Here is a 19,782-nt window from a genome sequence, read left to right as displayed (position 1 = left end):
AAAATTAGAGCCACTTATCTAGCATTAAGGTTTGGATTTTTAAAATTTCCAAAATTATTAAAATCAAGTTTTGTGAACTCTAGGATAAATGTTCAACATTTATGTTTATTCCCTCTTGTCCCACATATATGGGAATACTATGTTTCTGGGGGGATGGGACTTTATCTTTCCCTCCTGTGCCCAAATGAGACCTAAAAGAACGTCTGAGTTTTTAGTTACTACAGCTAGACAAGTCATCCAATCAACAGAATTGGGGATAATATTTTGCCTAAATGACTCAAAACTTTATTCTCTGACTACTTAAAAGTTAAGTCAGAATTAAACTTGAAATAGCAGTTTTGCTCTTTTTAAATATTTTTCTTTGTAAAAAATGTTTTAAACCTTTATTTTATTTATTAATTTTTAATGTGGTGCTGAGGATCGAACCCAGGACCTCGCACGTGCTAGGCAAGCACTCTACTGCTGAGTCACAACCCTAACCCCTACTTTTTAAATATTTTGAGAGAGAAATTTGTCACCCAAGCAAGTCATAGAAAGAAAACACGAACAGTGTTTGCCTTGACCTTGCTCCATCTCAAACTCCTGGGAGAGAAAGTTAAGACTATGGGCCAAAGTTGGTATAACGAGACAGAGGTGGGTGGTTATTTTATCATCCCTGAACAAATAGAAAGTGGTTCCTTGGAAAATATAATGTTTTACATCCTATGACTGAGAGATCAGCATGAAATTCAATGTCAGTTATTTCAATTTATCATCCTGAGAAGAGAGCTGGTTTTGAAATCAGACAGATTTGAGTTCAAGTCTGCCATTTATGGACTATGCACTCTTAGGAAGATGACCCCTAATCTCTGATTTGTGGCTTCTCCACCTCACAGTCTTTGTGAGGATTGAAATAAGGTTGGAGGTTAAGCCAAGTGGATCACAAGTTCAACGTCAGCCTTGGCAATTTAGTGAGATTCTGTCTCAAAATAAAATTTAAAGAAAAGGCTGAGGATGTAGCTCAGTGATACAGTACCCCTGGGTTCCATTCCCAGTACCATGCCCTAAATCCCTCCCCACAAAAATACATCTAGTACCAAAGAAATTTAACCACCTGCAGCTTTGACACCAAAGCTATACACTTGAAGGAAATGTGCGGTTGTAAGGGAGTTGTCCATTTTGAACAATTACCTGGGGCCTTCAAAACATTGGCCCCAGGGCTCGTTGTCTTCCCTACATCCTGAGCACAGGGAGATCAGGAAAAAATACAACAGAAATGTGATCTCTGCCTTTGAGAGATTGCACAGAACTGAAAAATGTAAAAGTTCGAGGCATGGAGTGGACTGGTGGAATTAACATGGACCGAGAACTAGAAAAATCTGTGATCAAGCCTCTATTTTGCTTCTAGAGTTCTGGGTAAGTCACAAAATCCCTTTGTAAAATAATAGATATTTTCAGAGGGTTCCTCCCTTTCTAAATTTTATAATTAGGCTCTATAGAAAAAGTAATAACAATTAAACTGAATAATTATGAAAATCTGTAGTGTGAAATATCATTACCCTGTCAGATGACAATATAGCATAAATTGGTTAATTAGAGCTAAACTTTTGTTGGGTGTACTGAACTAAGGTAGAGTTTTAGAAACTATAGAGGTACCCTCTCTCCCTTCTTATGTCAAAGTCAATCACACAAGAGTTCCCAGAACAAGTTTAGTGGCATATTGTGAAGAAGAAAGAAAATAGGTTTTGAGAGAGAGAGAGAGAGAGAGAGAGAGATCCCTGAGATCCCTTCTTCTCTAGGTCACTCACCTCTTAGTGTACTCAGGTGTACTCTAGACATTCCCTGTGGTCACTGTACATTCCTCACGTGATCATCTCAGCCATGATCATACTAAATATTATATTGATCATTCTAAATCCCTGAAATTCATGTGAAAGACTCACAGATCCCCAATCCAGAATTCTCCTGAGTTTTCACTATCTACCTTGCATTTCTACTTGGATGTCTCAATATCAAACAAAACCTATAGAACATGACCAGTCCCCTCACTCCTCCTCAGCTTGCTCACCATGGCTTATCTCTGTAAACAGCACCAGTACTTTCCAAGTTTCTCAAAATAAAATTGGGGCAATATTTTTAACTCATTCAAAGCTGGGCCTCTTTATCCATGGGCTTCACATCCACAGATTATTTGAAAAAAATTAGCATTTATACTGATCACAGGACTTTTTTCCTTGTCATGATTCCCTGAACAACATAGTTAACAACTATTTACATAGCACTTACATTGTATTATATTGTAAGAAATCTAGAGATTTAAAGTATACAGGAGGATAGGCTTTAGTAATATGCAAATATTACATTTATTTGTTTACAGTACAGGGATTGAAGTAAGTAGAGAAGCAAGGCAAACACTCTTTATCACAGAGATACATTCCCAGATCTTTTTTTTTTTTTTTAAATTTTTGAGATAGGTTCTTACTAAGTTGCCCAGGCTGGCCTTGAACTTGTGATCCTCCTACCTCAGTTTCTCCAGTAGCTGGGCTTATAGATGTGTGCCACTGCCCTCGGCAAATATTATCTTTTATATAAGAAACTTGAGCTTATGAGGATTGGGGTATCTGCAGAGAGACCTGAAATCAATCCCCTGTGGATATTAAGGGACAAATATCCAATCAATTCACACATGGGTCTTCTTCTGTATGCCAGGCACTATTGAAAGCATTTGATATGCACCAGTAAACAAAATAGACCAAAAAGTTCTCCTGTCCTTTGTGGAACTTCGAAGCATTAGTTTCCTCAATTCTTTAGTTTCTCACAAACCCATCCAGTTTTCATTACCTCACTATTACTACCTTATTTCCAAATTTTATCCACTCAAAATTCCTCCAACAAGCTAACAAACATCCTTTCATCCATCTTCCAACTCCCTCTTCACTCAGAAGTGAACGTCTTGAAGTTCAAGTCTGATCAAATCACTCCCCAGTTTAATCTCTTCAACAACTTCCCATGCCTGAGGGTACCACCTAATCTCTTTCAAACCACACCTGTGGGCTGACCCTCCTCATTTCTGGTCTGTTGGAACACTCCCGCCTTGGCACTGACTGTCCCTATTACACTGAACTTCTTCCAACTGCCCTAAAGGACCTGGCTCTCTTTCTCACACCCAGAGATGTAATTGTTCTCTCTGCCTGGAATACACTTGCCCACTCCCTCCTTTTCTCTTGCCATTTTCCCGGTTACTGCTTAAATGTCATTTTCTCAGGGAAGACTTTTTCTGAATCCCACAGATTGTTTCAGAGGCTGTGTTGAGATTTCCTGGCAACCCCCTTCAGATCTGACCTTGCCTTTATCTCAGATTGTTGTTATTGCTTATTTGCTTGTCTGTGCTCCAAACTGGATTACAAAAGTTATATCACAGGGCACTTTTTAAATTTATTCTCTACTGTATCTTAAGACATTTCACAGTGCAGGATCCAGAGTCCTGCATGAATATGTCCACATACATACAAAAATAATTGAATGTAGTGGATATTTGGAGGATCAGTACCCAGACACCAACATGACAAGTAGGAAACTTTATGGACATTAAAATGATTTAGTGAGATGAAAAATGTGTTTTTCCCCCTCCTCCATTCAAAATAATTAGAATAATTATAGGAATAAAAAGTAATTTAGTTGCATAATGTATTTCTTCATCTCATGTGATTCCTAGGGCACAAATGTTAGATTCATTTCTTCTACCTTTTTTGGAAGAGGAAGAAAATGTCCTTATCGTGAAACATACCTCTCAGAAATATTTCAACTTAACTTTTTGGTTCTAAATATTGGATGTCTCCAAAAGAGTAATCATTAGAGAGTACACTGAAGTAAGTAAGTTATGAAGTAAATTGTGTCCCCTAAAATTCATATATTGAAGTCCTATGCTCGGTACCTCAGAATGTGACTGTATTTGGAGACAGAACTTTTAAAGAGGTAATTAAGGTTCAGTAAGGTCACAAGGGTGGGCCCTAATGCAATATGACAGGCATCCTATGAAAGGAGGAGAGACTCCATAGATGCTCAGGCACAGAGGAAAAGCCACATCAGGACACAGAAGGAAGATGTCACCTGCAAGGCAAGGAAAGCAGTCTCAGGGGAACTTTGATCTTGGACCTCCAACTTATGAACAGTGCAAAAATAAATTTTGGTTGTCTAAGCCACCCAGTCTGTGATATTTTCTTATGGAGCCCTACCAAACAAATACGATGACCTCTTCATTTATATAAGAGACAAATTCTTCCACAACTTGTCATTCTCCTAGTTGAGATATATGGTATGAGGAGAGCACTACATTCTTGTCATGACATATTTTGCCTGAAAAAAAAATTGCAGTGTTAGTTCTAAGGAAGTGTAGAAACACTCACTCTGAGTTTTATGAAATATTTAGAAGAGTGTGTTAAGATCTTTTTCCAGGGACAACTATAAGAATTGATTATTTATTATCTTCATATTATAGAACAGGCTCTCCACAAAATTTTCAATGCTTCACGTTGTCTAAATATCTCGGGCTTAAAACCTGCGAGTAATTTTGACTCATCTCTCTTTTCTTTACCACCTACATATATAAGTCACTAACAAATTCTTATTGATTCTTATTGCAAAATGCTTCTTTCATACATCCTTATCATTATTTTTCTTTGTCCAGTCATCAGGAAAGCTTGTCATAAACTTACAGGTAAGTTATGACCAAATCTTACTACATAGTCCTCCTTCCTCCAGTCTTTCCCTTCCATTCTGCAACTACCAGCAAGTTAATACTCACAAAGCCACCTTATTGATGTTCTGCTTAGGACTTTGGAGCCTTCTTACAGTTTAGGAATTTGAGTATTAAAAGCACATCTTAACAAGGACTATAGTATATTATCTTCTCTTTGTGTGCATTGACATCCAACTTGAATATGGCTTCCCCATATGGCAATGGATCCCATTGTATTAACCTCGCTTGCTTTCCCAGGGTTCCACACCATCTCATCTAAATTTCAGCTGGCCCGCTTCCTCACTGTTTCTTGAACCCCAGTGCTCACTCCCCACTCTGCAACATTTGATTGTGCTCTTCTCTTTTTGTCACATTGCCCACCTTTCCTGGCCCTTTCTCTCTATTGCACCACACTGTGCTTACCTGTTAGGGTCAGCCTAACCTCCTCGGTCATCCTAATGACAAGCATGTAGTGATGTTCCCATACCATACCTCAGTTTGGAGAATTACAAGTTCAGGAGTAGTTTTCAATAGTATAAATGAAGAGGTCACCATATTAGCTTGCGAGGGCTCCTCTTAGATCAATTCCCATGGCTTATGTAATTTGCATTGCTCATTTGTGTATTTTCACACTGGATAGTTATGTGTGTGTGTTTGTGTGTGCAGTTGTAAGATAAAGACACTTCTTTTTATTTCTTTAAAACTTAATGGTTTTTGAGGATTCTTGAGTTTTAGTATACCTAAAGAATTACATACATATTTCTTATACTTAAGAATTACATAGCTTTAAGGATCATAACCATAGTTTAGATATAGTTGACTAGAAATTTAAATTCTCATTATTCTAGTCTAAATTTAGAGTTGCTTAAATTACAAATTTTGTTTTACTCTAAGTGTCTATTGACCTAAATGTGCTTTTCCTATATAATTCACCCCCAGACTGTGTCAGAGAGCCCCACCTTTAGGTACATTTAAAATTCAAGCAGTATTTCATTGTATATCCCTAAATATTCTCTCTAAACGTTTCATAAAACAAGTTTTTAATCTCTGAAACTAGTTTTTAATCATGATCAATCACATGCAATTGGCATCAAAGACTTTGGATTCTGAGACCTCCCCTGATAAACTCTAAAAAGTGCAAAGTGAACTCTAGAAGTGCAAAGTGAAGTCCAACACTTGCAGACTGCAAAACTCTTGAGAATAACCAGAAAGACCACTCAAAACATCTTAAAATATGGACAGATTTGGAATAACAGTTACATTAGCATTGAGCACTGTTCCCCAGTGGTTGGCAAGTCACAGATTCACATCAGGATCTTTGGAGATCTTTTTAAATCCCAATTAAGTCAGATCCTCTAGCGATGGGACTCAGGCTCAGTATTTAAGTTCCCTAGGTGATCTCAATGAGAGCCACTTCTGTAACCCACAAGATGAACATGAAATGGCTCAGCAGCAGCAGCTTGGACTTCCACACCCAGAGGGACACTTAATATTATAGTAGAGAGTGTCTTCATTTTCAACTCAAATACTACTTATCCACTCAAAGGGAAGAACATCCATCCTTATAATCATGCAATTGAGTTGCCAGGTCATGTAAATAAGAATGGGACCTCTTCTGGCATTTTTAATAGTAGAAATTTGGTAAAGCACCATTTTAGAGAAAGGAATTACATTATTCCTAATATTGATTGAGACTAAGTGCACAAAGCAAATACTTGAATAGAAACTCTCTAATTTCTGTAAATGCAAGAAAGGTACTTATGTTTGGTGATTTTTCTGGATGTCTGAGACTAAATGAACTTCCTCTATCATCTCTAAGTGCCTTTCAATCATTGTCATTGTACTTATTATAATTAGAATTTACATGGGTTTGTGTGTGTGTGTGTGTGTACACGTATTTATTCCTGTCTTATTTCTGCTCTATATGGTAAACTCTAGGAGTGCAAAGACTGTGTTTTCACTATCATACCTTGGCCAAACCTTGTCCACAGTAGAGATTCAAACATACTTATTAATAAAAAAAAAGGAGAGAATGAAGAAGTAGGAAAAAGGTTTCAACTAGTTCACATTACCAGTCTCCTGGCTAAGTATTTTATTTCTGTAAGCATCTTCATTTGTGAAAATTCTCTAGGAGGTTTGTAGAAATCAAGCACCAAGAATGTCATTGGGATTTTAATAGGAATTACATTAAATATGTATAATAGTTTTGGTAGTTTGGCCATTTTGACTATATTAATTCTGCCTATCCAAGAGTATCTTTCCATCTTCTGAGGTCTTCTTCAATTTTCTTTCTTTAGCGTTCCATAGTTTTTATTGTAGAAGTCTTTCATCTTTTACCTATTTTGTTAGATTGATTTCCTTCCAAGTATTTTTTTTTAGATCATTGTGAATAGGGTGGTTTTCCTTGCAAATTCTCTTGCAGTGGATTAATCACTTATGTATAGAAATGCATTTGATTTATGGGTATTGATTTTATATCCTGCTACTTTCTTTCTTCAAAGAAAAAAAAACAACAACAAATCAAGCACCAACAAAGAACACATGTTTGTATAGCCAACACAATCTATCAGATATCTGAGTCAGTATCTTTCAAAATGTTTTTTCTGATTTATCTTTTTCATTTTGAAGCCTCGTTCATTTCAATACATCATGAAATTATAATAAGAACGAAATCATTCCTTTTTTCTTGGTCACCATTGTTTTCCCAGTACCCAACACCGGGGTGGCTGGAAATGTACTCAGTACATACTTACTTAATACATGTTGAATGAGAGGAATGAGTAGATGAAAGAATGAAGGGATATTTCACCAAGACTAAGGTAGAATACTGAAAAAAGAACTGTCAGGTTTTAGAAAAATTAAGAAGAAGAAAACCTAGGCTGGTCTAGAAGAGAGAAAGTTTGCTACATAACTACAGAACAGTATAATACGCATAAGTGATTGCAAAACACTTTTTAAACAAATCCATGTTCAGTGTTTTTTCCAATCCTTCTCCTAACATTAGGGACACAAGATGTATGTGATCAGACATCTTTGAAAATCAAGTTAGGACTGTAGATTATGAAATTGCTACTATTCTTTGTTTAAACCCTGAAGTCTAGCTTGGTTTGTTTTCTAAAACTCCAGGATAGTTTGTCATGGTTATTACTTCAAAAGAGTACAGATTAAACATCTCACAAAATGACAAAGGAACGTGAGACTGGTACCTGTGCCAAGGATTGGCAATCCACAGCCTCATCATTCAATATCTCATGGTGTGGCCACTCTTGCTCCCACTGATGAATTGGGCTATTTGGTATAACAATGAAGAAAACTCTCGGTTTAGCAATCTTTTCAATCCTGTTCTAACAAGTTCTATGGTTTCAAATAGCTCCTTCCCTTTCTGTGATGTCAGGTTGAAGAGAAGGACAGTAGAGATTGACTCACACTGTGTACTGGTGTTCGCTGTTTTCTGTGAATGTCAGAGACAAAACCTACACTCTGAAGACTCTCCTAGTGTATCTGAAAACATCTTCAGTCCTGGTCAGATAAAGACAGGTCTTTGACTTGTCCATCAGGCCTTCACATATTCTGTCTTTTTTTCTAACTTTTCTTTCTGTATTAGTCAGGGTTCTCTAGAGAAAAAGAATCTACAGGGGCAATGTGTGTGTGTGTGTGTGTGTGTGTGTGTGTGTGTGTGTGTGCGCGCACGCGCTTGCGCACATAGATGCATGTACTAGAAAAGGGGTGGTGAGTTGGCTCACACAACCGTGGAGCTAAAAACCTGCAGGGTTTGGCCTGCAGGCTAGAAGCCCAGGGATGAGCTGCAGTCAGAGTTCCCAAGCAGTTTGCTGACAGAATTCCTTCTTGGGAGAGGTCAGTGTTTGTTTTATGAAGACTGTCAACAGATAAGGATGAGGCCCACCACATTATGGAGGGTGATCCAATTAACTCAAAGTCCCCACAATTTTAAATATTAATCTAATTCAAATAAAATTCTTCCATTCTAACATGTATAGAGGATGTGTGGAAGATTGTGACTGTATATCACATAATTTAATAAATGAACGTTTTCTCAATCCTACATAAACTTTAGGATGATTTTGTGAACTTAAGTCCTTATGCTTGGTTTTCACTTTCAGAGATTCTGATTTAATTGGCAGAGGTGGACATTGGCCACTGGTATGCTTTAGAAATTACCTGGGTGATTCTGGTGATTTCTCTATCAGGACTGAGAACCATGGTTACAGTGGAAAGACAGGAGAGGTAAGGATCGTTGTCTATTTTGGTATCATGGTGTATCCCAGATACCCAGGCCAGTGCTAGACATATAAGAGGTGATCAATAAATATTTGAATGAATGCATCATATCTTACCATTTTTAGCTCTATGAATTCTGTGGAAGTGGTTTTGCCTCTGTAAATCTCAATTTTCCATGTTTCTAAAACGGGGGTAACAATACGTATGGACAGTTTGGAAGAACACATGAGATGACAAAATAAATGATCTTCCAAAGTGAACTCCTGAGTTGCATGTGGTGGCACAAGCCTATAATCCCAGCTACTCAGGAGGCTAAGGCAGGACAATAGCAAGTGTGAGGTCAGTCTGGGCAGCTTAGCAAGACCTTGTCTCAAAATGAAAAATAAAAATGGCTGGGGACGTACTTCAGTGGTAGAGTGCTTCCTTAGCATGAGTGAGGGCTTGGATTCAATTCCCAGTAACATACGTACACACACACATGCATACACATACACAAATTGGGTTCCTTCCCCATCAAAAAGTTCTAATCCTATTTCTGACACTGATTAGAATACTATGAGCACAGAACTCAAAGTATGTATGAAATGTGTAATGAATGGGTGAATGAAGGAGTTGTGGAAATTGAAAGCCACTGTTACAGTACAGAGTGATTTAAACTGGGACTAAAAGCTGATATTATCAGATTTTAACTGTTGGATTTTGGGGACCCACTGTCCCACTCTGGGTCAGGGATAAGACAGTAAATGTTAATTGCAGGATATGTTGCAATTACTTTTGCTAAAATATTTCTGCCAGAACCTGCCAAATGAAGAAGCAAAGCAGTTATAACTTAAGTGCAATCTCTCTTATTAAAATGAACACATAGTAATTAAGAAATTGGAATATGATCAAATGCACTCATTTGGTCTCAAAACTTACTTGTAATAGCACGTTTGGTTTTCATTGACTCCCAGAGACCTTAAAAGTTGTAGTGCAGTGCTTGGACTAAATGAGGAAGGAGCGCGAAACACATTATTAAATCGTCCCTTCCTTTGTCCGTGGTGTGCAGCTATTCATACACACGTGTGCTTTGGCAATATGCTTTTGGACATTTATGATGTTAAAGTAAACCTGGTCCACGTGTCAGGACTCTTTTAACTGGTAAAGGCTACTTCTGTTTCTAAATTGTTGCTAACTGTTCATTTTCTCCTTTTCTTCTCTCATGCTACAAATCCTGGGAAATTCTGATCCCCCCACGCTCTCTTCCTTACATTATTCAGAAAAAGAAGAAAAAAACACCCATAAATGGAGCAAGTGAGTTTTTGCAAAGAACTCTTGTGACTCCATCTGCTTGCTCTGTTTGAGCACGTAATCATAGCCTGAGGACAACACTACTCCAAGACTCTATTTTCAAAGGAAACCTGGGTGTTCTGATTTGAGGAGGGCTGTGGTAACAGGTAGCTGTCCTTGTTGGATTGATTTGATTCAACAGTAGCTAAGAACTGGAAACATAAATCATGGATCACAAAATATGTAAGGTTGACATTTTCTCACAGAAGACAGCTTGAGTGAAAAATGAAGCCAGAAAACCAGATGCAGAGCTGCTGTATGTTGCACCCTAGATGTTAGCTTTCCTGTAGATATTGTTTAAACCCATTAAAGTTAGCTGAGAACACTTCCTGTGAGGAGAATTTGTTTCTGGATCATTTTAGCATTTTGTTTAAATGACCAATCTAGAGAAATCATTCTAGCTCACCAAAAAATGTCTTTTCCACACCTACACACGGCACACACTGCTCCCAGCAGGACTTTTTCATTTTCAATACCTCAGATGCAACTATCAAACTGGACTTTTTACAGATGCAAAATTTCCCCAAACCCTTAGGTGTTGAAGTCAGAAATATCAGCTTTTAGACATTTTTCATGTCTGAAAAATGTAACACGAGGCAGCCACCATGGATCATGGGGGCACCTTGTAATCAGACAGTATTTCCTCAGCAAAATGTGACTTGACTCTCAAGAGGGTGAGGAAGGATTATGAATGACCTCCTTTCATTCAGATTAGGTTTGCCACCAAGGGGGCTGTGCCAAGTTACTTCTTTAATGTTAGCTTCCCAGGACTGTTTAGATCTAAAATTGTGGTCAGGGAATTGTAAAGTTGAAGTCTTTTATTCCGTCTCAGGGGTCACTCTCTCTGACAAGCTCCAAGTCATCTTTGTTTCTTGTCTCTCCTAGAGCCTCTTTCCTGTGTCCAACATGTTGACATTTCTGCTCTCTGCTATTTTCTCTCTAAGCCACTGCATCAGCCATCCCTTCTGACAGTTCCTCCTGTTTCTGGTCTCCACCTTTCCAAACTGTCCTTCTTTCAGAAATATTTCCAAAGCCCGTGTTCACAATATATCAGTCCCAACTCTAAGAGCCCCAAACCATTCTTTAAATTTTCAGCAGTGAATGATATTATTTGTTTCCTATGTTGATTCTTTTCTATCTTTCTTTCTTTCTTTTTTTTTTTTTTTTGAACATGTAGTCATGTTTTGGGCTTTTTCTTACATGGCTTCTGGCACCAGAAATGCTGTCTCTTCATTGGCAGCCCATCCAAAGAACAATCCTCACTTTCCACAGTGGAATCAGTTTCCATTTATCCCAGGAATGTGGGTTTTTTCTAGCCCATGCTACTAACCTCTCTCTCTCTCTCTCTCTCTCTCTCTCTCTCTCTCTCTCTCTTTCTCAGCCCACCCTGACTTCCAAAGCAATTATGGTGAGCATTTTATAGCTTAGCATTAATTACTCTGTTGCTTAATGTGGATAATTTAACTTTTTTTTTCTAAAATAGAGTAGAAGCTCTTTAGGGTTAGAATTCATTTCTTTACTTTTTTTGTGTGTATCCAAAATCCACAGAATAGATCAAAGTAAATAATCAATGTTAAATGAGTTTGATTTCACATGAAGTCTGAAATAATGAATAACTTAATATCCTTATAATACTGGACCACATTTTTAAAATGCAACAGTAAACAAATGAGTTTCTCTATTGTGGGGACCTAATCACATTCATCTTTATTTTCCCCTAGCCCAGTACCAATACCCTATATCTATTAAATAAATATTATTGAACTGCATAAGTTCTGGACTTATGAAAACTGTCTTTTAAAACTCCAAAGGTAAAGATTGATTAGATTTGTGTGTGTGTGTGTGTGTGTGTGTGTGTGTGTGTGTGTGTTTTATAGTGGTGATTGAACCCATGCTAATTAACTCTCACACTAATCAAATGCTCTATCACTGAACTATATCCCCTACTCTTTTTATTTTTTATTTTATAACAGGGTCTCACAGAATTGGCCTGGCCAGCCTCAAACTTGGAATCCTCTTGTCTTAACCTCTCAAGTTGCCTGGATTACAGGTGTGCACCTCTGTGCCTAGCTTGGTTAGACTTTGAATCTGACCTTTTATAACATAACAGACAAAAACCAAGATGAGAAAGTTCAGGAAGACAAATTCCACGTTTTATAAGAAAGAGTTATTTAACAATTGAAACTGACCTGAGGTGCACTTCCCATTGAGGCAAGTAGGAAATTGAAACTAGATTTTGATCACATAGAGAAATTTGTTCAAAAAAATATTTCTTGGGCAGCTATGATGTGCCAGCTATGAATCTGGATTCCTGGCATATGTAGTAGACAACCAAGTCCATCCTTTCACAGAGTTGATTTTTCTATTGCAGCGAGGGAGATTGAGGATAAGCAAGTTAATGAACAATAAAAGAACATTACTGGTGAGTACCAAAAAGATAGTAAAACCATGTAACACTTTAGAAAGTGACTGGGGTAAGGATTGCTTCAGACAGGTGGCCAGAGATGGCTTCTACAAACATGCAACAACTGAGCTAGCATCTAAGTGATAGGGAACTAGCCCCCTGGTGATCCAAGGAAAGAGGGCTCTAGGAAGAATGACATGTGATTGTAAAGGGTTGGTGCTTAGAAAAGCCAGAATATAGTGAAAAATGGGGGTGAAGGTGGTGTGTGGCTGAACAGAGATCTCACACAATGCAAACAGGTAAGGCTCTGTGACCTCCAAGGTTTTTATCAAGAGGTTTTAATTTTTAAGCTTTCTGAAATATTAGTTGAATATATATGGAAAATTAAATAGGAAATTATTTTAGAATTTGAAACACTATAGTTGGAACTAGTGTTACAGCATTAGTTAATATTCCTATAACATCATTGTAGAAACTAAACTAATGCTGCATTAACTCTATTAATTTTATGAGTAAAAAAAAATCACTTGTTAATAACAACACACTCAGCTGGGCTTGGTGGCTCGCACCTGTAATCCCAGTGACTTGGGAGGAGAAAGCTAGAGGATCACAAATTCGAGGCCAGCCTGGGCAACTTAGCACGACGCTGTTTCAGATCAAAGCAACAAAAAACAGCTTACAATAGGGCTGGTGCTATAGTTCAGTGGTAGACTACTTAGTGTATATTTTCAATTCCCAATATTGCAATAAAGAAAAAAAATTTTTGTTTTGGTTTTCATCTTTTTTTTTTTGATAAATTGGTAAAAATCAAATCTTGGTGTGATTTTGACTGAACAAAAATATTCTAAGAAACATAAGCAAAAGCATGAAGACTTGCTAATGAGAACCAATGTTGTTCCAATAAATCATCAATAATACTTGTTTTGGGTGCGAGGAGTTATGATCAAGTCATCAATTGATGGGGCCGTAAAACACTCATGATGTTTCGTCTTGTGCTGAATTATAAGATCTTGGTGCCTAACTAATTGTTCCTTAAAATTAAAGGAATAAATCCAAGGCTGAGAGTGAGTGTCATTCAGTTAGAGAGTCAACCTACAACTTTCTTTCTAGAGGTTTCCAATGGTATAGATTTTGCCTGTGGACTTTAAGGGAATTTTATGGGAAGAATGAGTGACCTGAATGACAATCTCTCTCTCTCTCTCTCTCTCTCTCTCTCTCTCTCTCTCTCTCTCTCTCCTCTCTAGGTAGTATGGATTGAACCCAGGGGTGCTTAACCACTGAGCCACATCCCCAGCCCTTTTTTATTTTTTATTTTGAGATATGGTCTCAAAATAAGTTGCCTAGGGCCTCACTAATTTGCAGAGGCTAACTTTGAACTTGAGATCCTCCTATTTCAGCCTCTGAGCCACGGGATTGATTACAGACGTGCACCTCTGGGCCCAGCTGAATGAATCTCTTGATTAACAAAATCCCTATTATGGTCTTTTCTTTCGTTTAAGTCGCAAATACTTTTAAAACATAATTTGGAATCTTGGGAAATAAAAAGCCAGTTTCCAAATTAACTAGGAACAATTTTTATAACATTTAAAAAGACAAGGAAAATAATTGAGGGTTGTCCTGTTGTCCTGTTATACTGTGAAGGGTGAGTGCCACATGCATTTGTAGAAAAGTATATTACATAAACTCAAGCAGTCCCTTATTAGAAAAAAAGTAGGACTGCCTATAGCCTTTATCAATTTTATATTTATTTGAATAGAGATCTTTTCATAAAGCATTACATTAATTCGTTTTGAAAACTGCTACATTACATTTCTTTACACTGATTGGTCCCTCAGACCCTAGTTGTCATTTTAGTCAATACTTCCCATAAAGAAATTTTTCTGCACCAGAAACCCAATCATATTCTTCTCTGAAAAGGACATCCCCTTGGTCCCCAAGGATGACATAGTGTCCAGATCTGGATTAGAGTGGGACACAGGGTACTTTGTGTTCTGTTGCCAGCCCCAGCTCTATCCCACTTTGTTCACTTCTCCCTGAGACTTTCCTTACCCACAGGTTACCCAGACTCTTGTTCTTCCTAAGTACTTTATGAGCATTTCCTGGCCTCTAAGCCATTGCTCACAAAAACCTCTTCCTGGAATTATTCTTCCCCTAACCTTCCTTTTTTTCTAGAGTATACTCCATAAACTCTTCTTTGAGCCCACAAAATATGCCTTTTTAACTCTACCCATGCTTCCAAAATACTTGAGACATTTTCTGGCTTAGCACTTAAGCAATGCTTTGTGATTTTTTTCTCTTTCTCACTAGCCTCCCTGAGGGCCAGACTAGCTCATCTTTGTATTTACACTGAGAGAAGGGAGTGCCAAATCCATTTGCAGAAATATGTGTCATACAAAATTAAGCAGTTCTTTCTCTTTCAAACTGCAGGAATTCCCATTGTCTGATCCATAAAAGAGGCCCTGCTCTCTCGCCCGCCCCCCCCACCAGTTCTCACAATATTTTGGCCACCTGGCCCCTACCTTGGATTGAATGGTCATACCCTAAAACATGGGCCTATATTCTAATTGGTGGATCCTGATAGTATTTGAAAAAAAGTTTCTTTGAAAATGTAGTTAAGGATCTCAAGACAAAATCACCTTACATTCAGCAGAGGGGCCCTAAGTCCAATGATGAGGTTTTCTATAAGGGTCAGATGAGAAGACACAAATAGAGGAGAAAGCTCTGTGGAGACAGGAAGAGACTGGAGTGACCGGGCTACAAGTCAAGGAGCATCTAGAGCCACAAAGAAGCGTTCTCACTCAGAGCCTTCGGAAATGTCCCTGATGATATGTAGTTTTCAGACTTTGGGTCTCTGGGATGATTTTCTGATGTTGTGAGCCATCAATTTGTGGTCATTTGTTACAGCAGCCCTAGGAACCTTCATTTCTCAGTCCCTTCCACTAGTTCTTGTTCTAATGCCTCCATTGATGTTAATTTTGTCCATAGCTCTGTACCTGTTCCTGTTATTTTATATTCTAATGACCTCAGCTCTTCCAGATCACCAGATGTTTTTTGGTTCTGACTAGATCTTTACTTTCTATATTCCAGATTTGCCTATCCAACTTTCTTTTTTTCTTTAATTTTTATTATTAGTTGTTCAAAATATTACAAAGCTCTTGACATATCATATTTCATAAATTTGATTCAAGTGAGTTATGAACTCCCATTTTGACCCCATATACAGATTGCAGAATCACATCGGTTACACATCCACTGTTTTACATATTGCCATACTAGTGTCTGATATGTTCTGCTGCCTTTCCTATCCTCTACTATCCCCCTCCCCTCCCCTCCCATCTTCTCTCTCTACCCCATCTACTGTAATTCACTTCTCCCCCTTGTTTTTCCCCTTTCTCCTCACTTCCTCTTATATGTAATTTTCTATAACAATGAGGGTCTCCTTCCATTTCCATGCAATTTCCCTTCTCTCTCCCTATCCCTCCCATCTCTCGTCTCTGTTTAATGTTAATCTTCTTCTCATGCTCTTCCTCCCTTCTCTGTTCTTAGATGCTCTCCTTATATCAAAGAAGACAGTGGCATTTGTTTTTTAGGGATTGGCTAGCTTCACTTAGCATAATCTGTTCTAATGCCATCCATTTCCCTGCAAATTCCATGATTGTGTCATTTTTTTAGTGCAGAGTAATACTCTGATGTGTATAAATGCCACATTTTTTTTTTTTATCCATTCATCTATTGAAGGACATCTAGGTTGGTTCCACAGACTAGCTATTGTGAATTGTGCTGCTATGAACATTGATGTAGCAATATCCCTGTAGTGTGCTCTTTTTAGGTCTTTAGGAAATAGACCGAGAAGGGGAATAGCTGGGTCAAATGGTGGTTTCATTCCCAGCTTTCCAAGGAATCTCCATACTGCTTTCCAAATTGGCCACACCAATTTGCAGTCCCACCAGCATTGTACAAGTGAACCCTTTTCCCCACATCCTCGCCAGCACTTGTTGTTGTTTGACTTCATAATGGTGCCTATCCAACTTTCTATTAGACATTTTATTTTTTTAATTATTTTTTGGTTCTATTTATTTATTTATTCTTTCTAGGTATACATGACAGTAGAGTGTATTTTGATATGTTGTACAGACATAGAATAAGTACAACGTGTTCCAATTTAAATCCCTTTCTTGTGGTTGTACATGATGTGGAGTCCCAATGATGGTGTATTCATATATAAGGACAGGAAAGTTATGTCTGATTCATTCTGCTCTATTTCCCACTCTCATCCCCTCTCCCTTCCCTTCATTCCTCTTTGTCTAATCCAATGAATATCTGTTCTTCCCCTACTTTATTGTGGCTTAGCATCCACATATCAGGGATAACATTTGGCCTTTGGTTTTTTTGGGACTGGTTTATCTCTTAGACATTTTAAACGACCATCTTATTGGCTATTCAAATTGCATTCCTATTTCCTTTTTTTTCTGGTACAAAATTGCTTTTCTATGCTCTATTTTTGGCCTGGTAATGTCATCAGGAGGGCACGTTACAATAATTTCTGATCTGAACTCCTACATCCTATCAGTTTCATAAGATCTCATTGAATATACCTTTTTTTTAAGTGATAGAATTTATTCTTCTAACTAATAAGGAATTTTAGGTAAATTGAAATTACTGTATCAGGAAGAAACAAAAGGAAGGAAGCAAGAAAACAGTTTCATTCTTTAAGACAATCATCATTAACAATTTGGTGCATTTAAATTTTTGGTCATTTTTATTATGCATATTTTAGTATGTGTGATTAGAGTGTGTATAATTTTGAATACTCAGAAATGAATGCAAGAGTAAATCTCTGTTGCTTTTCAAAATTAATTAGTGTTTGACTTTAGGAAGACCTGGCACATAATTTCTCATCTGCTAACAACAGTTTCCTAAATTAATTTCAAAATAGTACTTGCTTATCATCTTCCCTTTGACTTGAACCAGAGCCCAGACATTACTTTTCTTCCTTATGTTCTTTCAAAGCAGAACCATCATCATTAAAATAGCGTGAGCTGAGGTATTTTCTTGTGACAGCTATTCCCCATTGCCCAAACCTGCTGAAGAATTATCATGTGCAATTGTTCCTGGAATGTCATCCCGTACTTGAGATTTCACGGTCATTGTTAACATGGGAGGAATAAATGACTCATGCACTGCCTAGCCTGAAGCTAATTCATTTCATAAAGCACATGGGTGATGCTAAAGCCAAAGATGGAAATGTTCTGCCTTCTATGAGACTCTCTGTTATTGGATATTTCACTGTAAATTTAAGTGTCAAAAATTTTATCTTCAGTTGGAAATGATGTCAAAACATTTCACCAACCTATTGATAGAGTCGTGTGGACTTCCTTCCTACAGTTGACACTGAATTCTGCCTTTTTACCTGCAGGTGCAGATTGCAGCAGCCAGGGACCAATGTCCTTAGTAGACTTTGCTCCCTTCCTCCCAAGTTTTCCTGTCTCACCAGGTTTTGCAACTGTTTTAGTCACTGACGCTGTGAAAGATGTTAATCTCTGTCTATCCTGTTCGAAATGTGGGAAAATCTTTTCTCTTGTTCCATTGGCAATAAGGTTAGAGTTTTTCAAAAGAGGAGATTAAAAGAAGACACATACAGGTTAGAAATGGGTACATTGGTGGGCTGGGGCTGTTGCTCGGTGGTAGAACACTTGCCTCGCACGTGTGAGGCGCTGGGTTCGATCCTTAGCACCACATAAGAATAAATAAATAAATATATTGTGTCCATCTACAACTAAAAAAACATTTTAAAAAAAAGAAATGGGTACATTGGTGTCATATGGATTGTGGCCCCAGTGCATGTCTCTAGCTTGTTGCAACTTGAGCATGCTCAGCCTGTCAAGAGAGTTACATATAGATTATCCCTGACCTACCAACCATTTTTGGGAGTATTTGACCCCATCCAAGGCTCTTTCATGACACAGTATGGTATGGAATCTCATAAACTTCTCCTTTGGCCCTCATCATGTAAATTCTAACTTTCAGATCATTGTAGGCTTGCCTTGGCTGCTCCCAAGTCTTTTGGGTGCTGGTACTCCTATTCCCTGAAACATCCATGTGCCATTGTATAATTCAGGTATTTCTGAAGATGACATTTGCCAAGGTGCCTCAAGGTGATTGCCCATGGTTACCCTGCCAAGAGCAAGAAACCCCAGTCTCCTATATGACAGACAGCCAGGAATATTTTCAAGGCACATCTCCTGACTTTTAACCATCACTTCATTCCCTTTCCTCTAAAGAAGAAGGTCAATGCCAATAGCTCTGGGGGACTTCCATTTTTTTTCCATTCTAGTTGGATTATATAACACGCCATCATCAAACTGTCATTACAGAATCAGAAGGTTTCCCCCCCAACACACACCCCCTGGGGCTTCAGTAACACAAAAGTGAAAAAGGTCTGGCTACAAAAGAAGCTGTTTACCTTTCTCATTTTATTGCCTGGTGTCTGGTGGCTGTTAGCTATTACCACTGATCTCAAATCCTGTTGAGCTCTTTTTTTAAGCACTGGGGGCCCTGAAAGTCCTGTCCTTGTTGTTATACTATTAATGGGAAAGCAAGTTCTCTACATGTTGTGTTATCTCCGGATACTTCTAGGCATATTTGAATCTGGCAAGTAAATTACAACATTTGAGATTATACTGACAATAGGTGGAAATCCTTGTGCTAATCAGCATAGGAGATGCATGGAACAATGTGATAGGAGACTTCTAGGAAGCAGTACTTAAAACTACCAGGCAGGTTGGCCATCAGAAAGAGGGAAGTCTTTGGCAGGTAGCAGAGCCCCACGTAGAGAGGGATCAAAGATAAGACTGCAGCCTGTTAGGGAAGAAAACTTCCAACAGATATGGTTTGAAATTTATCTGAGTTGTTAACATACAAGGCTCAAGGGCAAAGAAGTGGTGCAGAAAATTTGAGGTCCAGAATGAGTTTGAAAACTCACGGGGCCCTTAAAAGTAAACAAGTGTCCAATAATCAAAACTTTTGCATATTGTAGGCCTAGAAAGGGTTGGGTAATTCCATGCTTATAGTAAAAAGCAGGGCTTCTCACATT

The 19,782-nt window shown here is 38.0% G+C and overlaps 1 protein-coding gene across 3 annotated transcripts in view; it reads left to right on the top strand.

Moving 5' to 3' along the window:
- The window catches only part of Fabp12 (fatty acid binding protein 12), a 52,703-nt gene that overhangs the window by 16,561 nt on the left and 16,360 nt on the right, over positions 1-19,782 (top strand). The window contains exon 1 of one of the 3 annotated variants that reach the window (XM_076836004.1): positions 1,320-1,395. The exons of the other annotated variants lie outside the window; for them this stretch is intronic. The gene's annotated coding sequence lies outside the window, so the exon portion shown is untranslated. Of the gene's footprint in view, positions 1-1,319; positions 1,396-19,782 lie in introns of those variants that run through there. 3 annotated transcript variants of the gene reach the window in all.

Source organism: Callospermophilus lateralis, chromosome 16, assembly GCF_048772815.1.
Source record: "Callospermophilus lateralis isolate mCalLat2 chromosome 16, mCalLat2.hap1, whole genome shotgun sequence".
In the NCBI taxonomy this organism is placed as follows: Eukaryota; Metazoa; Chordata; class Mammalia; order Rodentia; family Sciuridae; genus Callospermophilus; species Callospermophilus lateralis.
The sequence above is the reverse complement of the archived record's forward strand: the minus strand, read 5'-3'. Positions and strand labels throughout refer to the sequence as shown.